Source organism: Lithobates pipiens, unplaced genomic scaffold (genome assembly GCF_037356315.1).
Source record: "Lithobates pipiens isolate NorthernLeopardFrog02 unplaced genomic scaffold, aLitPip1_a1.2 Scaffold_23, whole genome shotgun sequence".
NCBI lineage: Eukaryota > Metazoa > Chordata > Amphibia > Anura > Ranidae > Lithobates > Lithobates pipiens.
Genome location: NW_027507785.1, coordinates 57,715,431 through 57,725,211, shown reverse-complemented (window position 1 = coordinate 57,725,211; position 9,781 = coordinate 57,715,431). Strand labels below are relative to the sequence as shown.

Here is a 9,781-nt window from a genome sequence, read left to right as displayed (position 1 = left end):
GTTCACTTCCTGGATTTACACAGACACACAGAGGCACACCTCCAGCTCTTCAGCGCTCTTTTATTTTACTAGTAATGGCAGCGATCAGGAACTTATAGTGGGACTTATTGCGGCGGACAAATAGGAAACAAATTCACGCTTTTGACACTTTTTGGGGACCAGTGACTCTAATACAGTGATCGATGCTAAAAAATATGCACTGTCACTGTACTAATGACACTGGCTGGGAAGGGGTTAAACATCAAGGGCGACCAAAGGGTTAACTGTGTGCCTAGCCAGTGTTTGCCTACTGCGTGGGAGGAGCTTTTACTAGGGGAAGACATGGATACATGTTCCTGCTTTGCAGGAACACAGGATCTATGCTTTCCCTCCTGACAGAACGGTGACCTGCCTTGTTTACATAGGCAAATCGCTGTTCTGGCTCTCTGCCTAGTGATTGGCGGGTGCTGGCGGATATGGAGTCCACGGCGGATATGGAGTCCACGGCACATATCGAGTACACAGCAGATCAGCTACCGCTGTGTATAATCGCAGCAGGAGTGGGTCGCCGGAAGCGTGCATGCGTGCTCCAGACCCATAAATGCAGGATCATGTACTAGGTATGTAATCCTTAGCAGCAGAGCCGCCGTATATGTAAGTTATAGGAAAGCAGTTTAAAAATGCGTTACGCTTGTTGCGAGTTTTAGAAAATGCGATTCCGCTCGTCGCCCAGAATGGTGCAGGAGCTTCTTTATGGGCCACGAATGCGCATAGGGCAGCCCATGAAGTGAATGCGATTTTCTATGTGTGCGTGTAAATCGCTCAACCAAAATCGCCAGCGGGAATGCGAAAATGCAGCTTAAAAGTCAGATTTAAAATGTCAGCTTTATGTCAACAGTGTTGCTGTTACATGGGCTATCCTAGGCAGAGGGAGACAAAAGAACGTTGGATTTGTAGCTCTGACTAAAACAACAAAAATAATTCTGTAACATATATACATTATTATTATAAACAAGAAATAAAAATCTACTCGTCCCTGGGTGGGCTCGAACCACCAACCTTTCGGTTAACAGCCGAACGCGCTAACCGATTGCGCCACAGAGACAAGTGATAAACCCAGCGGACAGCTTGGCTTGTCACAGTCACTTCTCCGCAGGATGATTGGCTCCTGCCTCCAGGTGAAGATAGTTCTGTATTACATTGTAACACTTTGTTACTATTTATAGAAGGAAGTCTGGATAGAAGATGAAAAAGCAGCAGGAGGCTGGAGAATAGGAACTGGAGCATGGAGAGGCTGGAGCATGGAGCGGGAGGGGCTGGAGCATGGAGAGAGTGGAGGATGGAGGGACTGGAGCATGGAGAGAGTGGAGGATGGAGGGACTGGAGCATGGAAGGGCTGGAGCATGGAGAAGCTGGAGCATGGAGGGACTGGAGCATAGAGAAGCTGGAGCATGGAGGGACTGGAGCTTAGAGAAGCTGGAGCATGGAGGGACTGGAGCATGGAGAAGCTGGAGCATGGAGGGACTGGAGCATGGAGAAGCTGGAGAATGGAGGGGCTGAAGCATGGAGAGACTGGAGCATGGAGGGGCTGGAGCATGGAGGGGCTGGAGCATGGAGAGAGTGGAGCATGAAGGGGCTGGAGCATGGAGCGGGAGGGGCTGGAGCATGGAGAGAGTGGAGGATGGAGGGGCTGGAGCATGGAGAGAGTGGAGGATGGAGGGACTGGAGCATGGAAGGGCTGGAGCATGGAGAAGCTGGAGCATGGAGGGACTGGAGCATAGAGAAGCTGGAGCATGGAGGGACTGGAGCATAGAGAAGCTGGAGCATGGAGGGACTGGAGCATGGAGAAGCTGGAGAATGGAGGGGCTGAAGCATGGAGAGACTGGAGCATGGAGGGGCTGGAGCATGGAGGGGCTGGAGCATGGAGAGAGTGGAGCATGAAGGGGCTGGAGCATGGAGAGAGTGGAGCATGGAGGGGCTGGAGCATGGAGGGGCTGGAGCATGGAGAGACTGGAGCATGGAGAGACTGGAGCATGGAGAAGCTGGAGCATGGAGAAGCTGGAGCATGGAGGGACTGGAGCATGGAGGGACTGGAGTATGGAGGGAGTGGAGCATGGAGGGGCTGGAGCATGGAGGGGCTGGAGCATGGAGGGGCTGGAGCATGGAGAAGCTGGAGCATGAAGGGACTGGAGCATGTAGGGGCTGGAGCATGGAGGGGCTGGAGCATGGAGGGGCTGGAGCATGGAGAGGCTGGAGCATGGAGGGGCTGGAGCCTGGAGAGGCTGGAGCATGGAGGGGTTGGGGCATGGAGGGGCTGGAGCATGGGGGGGCTGGAGCATGGAGAAGCTGGAGCATGGAGGGACTGAAGCATGGAGTGGCTGGAGCATAGAGGGGCTGGAGCATGGAGAAGCTGGAGCATAGAGGGGCTGGAGCATGGAGAAGCTGGAGCATGGAGGGGCTGGAGCATGGAGTGACTGGGGCATGGAGAGGCTGGGGCATGGAGGGGCTGGAGCCTGGAGGGCCTGGAGCACGGAGGGGCTGGAGCATGGAGGGGGTGGAGCACGGAGAGGCTGGAGCACGGAGAGGCTGGAGCATGGAGGGGCTGGAGCATGGAGGGGCTGGAGCATGGGGAGGCTGCAGAATGGAGTGGCTGGAGCATGGAGAGGCTGCAGCATTGAGGGGCTGGAGCATTGAGAGAATGGAGCATGGAGGGGCTGGAGCATGGAGGGGCTGGAGCATGGAGAGGCTGGAGCATGGAGGGGCTGGAGCATGGAGAGGCTAGAGCATGGAGGGACTGGAGCATGGAGGGGTTGGAGCATGGAGGAGCTGGAGCATGGAGAGGCTGGAGCATGGAGGGGCTGGAGCATGGAGGGGCTGGAGCATGAGGAGCCTGCAGTATTGAGGGGCTGGAGCATTGAGAGAATGGAGCATGGAGGAGCTGGAGCATGGAGGGGCTGGAGCATGGAGGGACTGGAGCATGGGGAGGCTGCAGAATCGAGAGACTGGAGTATTGAGAGACTGGAGGGGCTGGAGCATGGGGAGGCTGCAGAATGGAGAGGCTGGAGTATTGAGAGACTGGAGGGGCTGGAGCATGGGGAGGCTGCAGAATGGAGAGGCTGGAGTATTGAGAGACTGAAAATAAGAAACAAAACACAAAATAAGGATGAAGAGGGGAGTTCGGGGATTTTGACTTTGGGGCAGGAAAAGATTTTGTGACTCTTTATTACGTTTTTCACTGCTAAAGAACACCAATCAGTATTTTATTTTCATATTAAATAATATAATTACATAACATCTGTAAATGAGTAGTAAGAAGAGGATGATGATAGTGGAACAGCAGCCGAAATAGCTCAGTTGGGAGAGCGTTAGACTGAAGATCTAAAGGTCCCTGGTTCGATCCCGGGTTTCGGCAAGGGGCATTCACTTTTTTTTTCTTCTTCTTCGACAGTTTGCTGAATTTATTTTTTTTTTTCTTTGGTTTGGCATCTCCTACTATTTCATTTAGATTTTACAAAAACCACACATTTAAAGCCTAAATATATCATTTATATGTACAATAAACTATTTTAGGTATTTGCAAACGTTTTTTTATATTATTATTATTATTATGATACATTGCAGTCTGCAAACATATTTAAAGCGGAGTGCCATCCATAAGTGGAACCTCTGCTTATCTGCTCCCCCCCCCCCACCCCTCTTCCGCTGCCACATTTGGCATCATTCAGGGGGGAGGGGGGATGGGTACCTATTTTTGACAGGTAGCATTTCCCACTTCCAGGAAAACAGCACAGCGGCGCCATTCCTTAGAAGCTTGCCACCTGCCCCACCCCCACCCCCCTCTCCCGCTGCTGGACCAGTTAGAAAGCTCAGCGCACTTTGCGCATGAACAGTAGGGAACCAGCTGTGAAGCCAAAAGGTTTCACTGCCAGTTTACCTTAAAGGGGGACTTCAATCACTTTTTCATGTTTCCACATGCTAATGGACATTTCACAGTGGTTGTAAACCTCAGACATGAAATATGAACAAAGCACATCCCTCTATAGCGTGTGCTTGGCTCAGTCCGGAACACTAAGTGTCATCTCTGTCTGCTCCCTCCTTCCTCTGCTATCAGCATGGGTCACTTCTTACAAGTTTTCCTGACACCAAGAGAAAAAAAAAGGTGACAAGGGAGTAAGCTACAGCACACAGCCTGTGATTGACAGCCTCAGCTCTGTTCCTGTGTAAAGGGGGGGGGGGGGTGTCTCTTCCCTCCAATCAGCTCTGAGATCTCTCCTTACTGAGCTCTACTGAGTGTGACTTCAGCTCTCCCAGCCCTTATTTTTCCGGAAAACGGACCTTCAGTAATTCTTTTAATTTTCCATCTATTAAATCTTCTGCCCTTGTTGTTGTTGTTTTAACTTTGGATAGTAAAACTTTTTTTTTTCTGCCTGTAAATCCCTTATACAGCCCACTTCCTGTGTCTTGTCTGGTCATTAGCCTAAACTTATGACATCATGCACAGCTCTCTCTCTCTCACACTCTCGTGAGAGTTTGCAAGGAAGGGATGGGGGATGAGTCATAAGAAGGCCAATGAGAGCTGCAGAGCTGGAGGTGTGTCTGTGTAAACCCAGGAAGTGAACAGGCAGCAGCTTCAGCTGCCCACAGTTAAAATGGCTGCAGCCAGACTCAGTGGAGGGAGATTTCTGCAGCATATTTGGCAAGTACAGAACCACAGTATATATAAAATAATATACAAAGTGGTTGGAGGGAAGCTTCAGAATGGGGACAATGTTTTTATTACAAATTATGTGAGCAGACTGCAGTTCCTCTTTAATATGAATGGCGACGGCAGCACCTGAGGGTTAGAATTATTGCTCTCGCTCTAACGTTCGCGGCGATACCTCACATGTGTGGTTTGAACACCGTTTTCATATGTGGGCGGGACTTACGTATGCGTTCGCTTCTGTGTGCGAGCTCACGGGGACAGGAGCGCTTTACTTTTTTTTATTGTTAATTTTATTTTTTTATTTTTTTAGTTTGACACTTAAAAAAAATAAATAAAAAAAATTGATGACTTTTATTCCTATTACAAGGGATGCACGATCGGACATATTTACAGTGAGATATGGGGTCAATGACCTCTAGGCTGGGAAGAATAAAAAAAAAAAAAGATCCTTGCTTCCCTGCCAAATCGGCGCCCTTAATTTGAATACCGAGGCCGGGCGTGACGTCATAACATCGTGCCCGGCCTCCGAACGATCATAGAGACTCCGGGGACGATCTGGTCCGCCGGAAATCTCTATGGTAACTGGCGGGGGCCGGTGGATCCTGTCACCAACTCACCGATGGAAGCGGTAAGTCGGTACAAGCACCTAAGGGCGGCCGGGGGGGGGGGGCGCGTCCCCTCCCGCCCCCCGTAAGAACGATCAAGCGGTGGAACAGACCCTATAATTGTTCTTATGGTGCAGGGAATCGCCGTCTGAAAACGCCGATATCTGAATGATGTCTGCGGCCTCAGGCATCATTCAGATATAACCACCGAAAGCCCATGACGTCAATAGACGTAGTATGGGCGCCAAGTGGTTAAAGTGGAAGTAAACTTCCATCTTTTGCTTTTACCTATAGGCAAGCCCATAATAAGGCTTACCTATAGGTAGTGTAAATATCTCCTAAACGTACGCCGTTTGGGAAATATTTCGTGTACATGCAGCCAGTGACATCACCGACGCCTGCGCTCTGAAGGAACGGCCACCCGTGAAAGGCGAGACCTGTGCAGTGAACGGCGGCTCCCGTGCGTCACACAGCCGGAGTCCGCAAACCCGTGAAGATGAGAGCGCCTGCAGTGCTGACGTCTTGGTGCTGGAAGAGCTTTGTTTTAAGGTTAATTTAAAGTGGTTGTAAACCCTTACAGACCACTTTGGCCTACAGGTAAGCCTAGATTAAGGCTACCAGGTTTAGGTGATATTTACAAAAAGACAGGCACCGCTGTCTACAGCACATGAGCCGTAGACAGCGGCGCGCAAGCACACTGAGCATGCCGCAGATTGCGGCGATATGCCGCTCGTGTCGGCTCCCGTGCGCATGTGTGGGAGTGACGTCATCGCGGCTCCGGCGAATCACAGCGCCGGAGCAGCGAGATCCGGAAGTCACTCCGGGATACATGGCAGCGGTGAAGATAAAGGAGGAGGACCGCTTCGGGGGCTTCGTTCTCAGGTAAGTTATTCATAATGAGCTAGTATGCTATGCAAACTAGCTCATTATGCCTTTGCCTTGCAGGTTGCATTTTTTTTTTTAAAAGTGCCTTTACTTCCTCTTTAACATAATGTGCTAGTATGCAATGCATACTAACACATTCTGCATGGATGTCCTCTGCCCAACTAACAAGTTCCCAGGTGTTCTCTTCTTTTTGCACCCTACACATTCTACAGCTTACCCACTTCCTTCGCTCTTTACTCGATCCTACAATTTTCTTGCACACTAGCACCCTATGAGCAGGTGTTTTGGGGAGAGACCGATGGACTACCTTCTCTCCTCAAACTACAAATGGCTTCTTATGGGAGCCTTATGCCGCGTACACACGGTCGAACTGTTTGACGTACTTAGTCCGTCGTACAATCCGACGGACAATCCGTCGTACTTTCCACTGAACGGACTTGACCACACACGGATGTACAAACAGTCCGTCGAAAGCTTGCGCGATGACGTGTACAGCACGTACGACGGGACTAGAAATAGGAAGTCCAAGACACAGCAAAGCACCCTTCCGCCGTGTAAATCCTTTCTACGCATGCGCCATTCTTAGTCTGTCGAACTAGCATACTGACGACCGTACTGTCCGCTGAAACCAAAGTACGATGGACAGATTTTTAGAAAATCCGAAATTCTTAGCACTCCGGACTGCACGCTGAAAAAGTCCGCTGAAGCCCACACACGAGCGGATTGTCCGCTGAAATGTACGTAAGTACGTCAAACAGTTCGACCGTGTGTACGCGGCATTACACTACCTAGAATGGTGGAAACGGGACCTAGGGGATTACTTTGACCCCTGAAGCTGATTGCTAAACTGAAGAAATTGCTTCCTATGGTGCTCTAATGCCACGTACACACGATCGGAAATCCGGCCAGAAAAAGACAGATGAGATCTTTTCATCGGAAAATGCGTCCGTGTGTACGCTCCATCGGAATTTAGCTGTCCGAATTTCCGCCAGCCAAAAATTGATAGCATGTTCTCAATTTTCCTGACGGAAAAACTTTCTATCGGTAATTCCGATCGTGTGTATGCAATTCCGACACGCCATAAATCACGCATTCCTCAGATTCAACTACAAGACAGAAGCTATTGGCTACTGGCTATTGAACTTCCTTTTTCTAGTCACGTTGTACGTGTTGTACGTCACCGCGTTTATAAATGATCAGAATTTGATGTGACCATGTGTATGCAAGACAGCTTGAGCGGAATTCCGTCGGAATTCCGTCGGGAAAACCATCAGAGCTTTTTCCGACGAGAATTCCGATCGTGTGTACGCGGCATAAGGGCCGGTTCACACAGGGGGCGTCACGAGGCGACACGACTTGCCGTGCCGCGTCCTGACAAGTCGCCCCCGTTCTGTACTATGGAACCGTTCTAAGAGGAGCGACTCGAGTCGCTCCGACTTAGAAAAAAGGTTCCTGTACTACTTTTGGGCGACCTCGGGCGACTTGCATTGACTTCTATACAGAAGTCATTTGCAAGTCGCCGCTGAGGTCGCGGCAGGTCGCGGCACGGCAAGTCGTGTTGCCTCGTGTCGCCCCCTGTGTGAACCGAGCCTAACTGTTACACGCACCATCTAAAATCAAGAAAAAAATTACACTTTAATAATAAAATAAATAATATGTTACTCCAACATTTCATATTCTTGATATGTGCCTGCTGTACCATGTACTTGTATGAAAATGTATTCAGTTCTCTTTGTATTGCTTCCTTTGTGTGAAATCCCCTGGTGTTCCTGCCAGTCCCTCTGCTTTCCTACTAAAAACTGACCACACTAAGCAGGAGAGCACAGCGTCAACTCTGCTCTCCTCCAATGATCAGACTTGTCCTGACACCCCCCCAGCTCAGCCTGGGCAGATCAGTTTGCTGCTATTTCACCTTCCCCAGCTCATACATAACTGAGAACAGAGAATTTGTGATCACTTTTAAAAAAAGGGGGAACAAAGGTATTCACTGTTTTTTAAATATCTGTATAGTTACATAGTAGGTGAGGTCAAAAAAAGACACAAGTCCATCAAGTCCAACCAATGTGTGTGATTATATGTCAGTATTACATTGTATATCCCTGTATGTTGCGGTCATTCAGGTGCTTATTTAATAGTTTCTTAAAATGATCGATTCCCCCCTTGCTGAGACCACTGCCTGTGCAAGGGAATTCCACATGCTTCCCGCTCTTACAGTAAAGAACCTTCTACGTAGTTTAGACAATATTTTGTCTTTCATTTTTGTTTTAACCTGATTGGTTCGTTTTCCAATCACTTTAAGGGCTAATACACACCTATGCATTTTTTTTCCATGCACCCACCCACCTATTTCCTATGGGCCATCCACAAACCAAAAATTGCTCATTTTTTTTCTGCTGCTCCACAGCACATTACATGTGTCTACAGGTGTATGTACCATGGTGTATTGGGGTCTTGTCCATTTTTTTGATATGAGGATGGCTATTGTTAGCCCATTAGACCTCCAAAACACATGAGCAACATGCGTAGATTTGCATTGCAATTCATGTCCTTGCGCATATGCTGTAGCTATGAACAAGGCCTACAGTAGATCCATACTAAGAGATTTGAAGGATGCTATTTGGAGGGCGTCTCCTGCGGCCTGTGTCTCCTACCTCTCCTCCAGGGCCGTCTTTAATATTGAAATGTTCTCTTGGGCCCCCTCCCCCCATGCAATTTCACTCTCTACCTGCTCTGAGACATACAATAAATAGCAGCTAGACTTAAAATCAGTTTACTATCAGATCAGGCAGCGATTGTGATTGGTTGCCAGAGGTTACAGCATATCATTACTGCTTACTGACTGGTTGCTAGAGGTTACAGCACTCCTTAAGGCTCACTGATTAGTTGCTAGAGGTTACAGCACATTTCTGCTTGTTGATTGGCTGCTAGAGATTACTGTACAGTAATACTGTTCACTGGTTGCAATAGGTTACAGCACATCTTCTCCTCACTGCAGGGGGGCATGATATACCTATGAATGCTGCCTTTATTTACATATCAATTGCCGTTGGCCTCAGCTATTTACATATGCATGTGACTGCTATTTACATATGATTGCCAGTATTTACATATAAACACAGGTCTGCAGGTGAGTCATCTGTATACAACAATAAGGCAGAGCTGGGCAGCATTAGTACCAGCACAGGACTAAAACTTCAAGGGAATGTAAACTGGGATAGTTGGAAAGTATGAGGCAGCTGCTTATGGCCCCACAACAATGACAGGGCCCAGGGCAGCTGCCCCTTTTGCCCTGCCTTAAAGACGGCCCTGCTCTCCTCCATTCTAATGCTACAGCCTCCAGTATCCTTGGCATTTAACACTTGTGGAAGTGTTGGGTGCTGTGTCCCCTGTCACTCGCTATGGTTCCTTCCCCTGGCCCCTAAATCAATACAGGGCTAGCAGTGACATATGGGGTCAAAGGATGGGACCACAGTGGAACGCAGGGGGCACAGGTATCTGACAGAGGGAATGGTCACTTTAAGACTTCTGTATACACTTTTAATCTCACTTTTGCTGGGTAAGCTGTGACACCGTTGACATCCCAGAGATGTGTGGGCAGACACGCTGG

At 49.1% G+C, this 9,781-nt stretch overlaps 1 non-coding gene across 1 annotated transcript; it reads right to left on the bottom strand.

Moving 5' to 3' along the window:
- Positions 1 to 1,010: 1,010 nt before the first annotated feature.
- TRNAN-GUU (transfer RNA asparagine (anticodon GUU)) lies at positions 1,011 to 1,084 on the bottom strand. The gene has a single exon. It is a non-coding gene; the product is annotated as a tRNA-Asn (tRNA).
- Between the last annotated feature and the right edge of the window lie 8,697 nt (positions 1,085 to 9,781).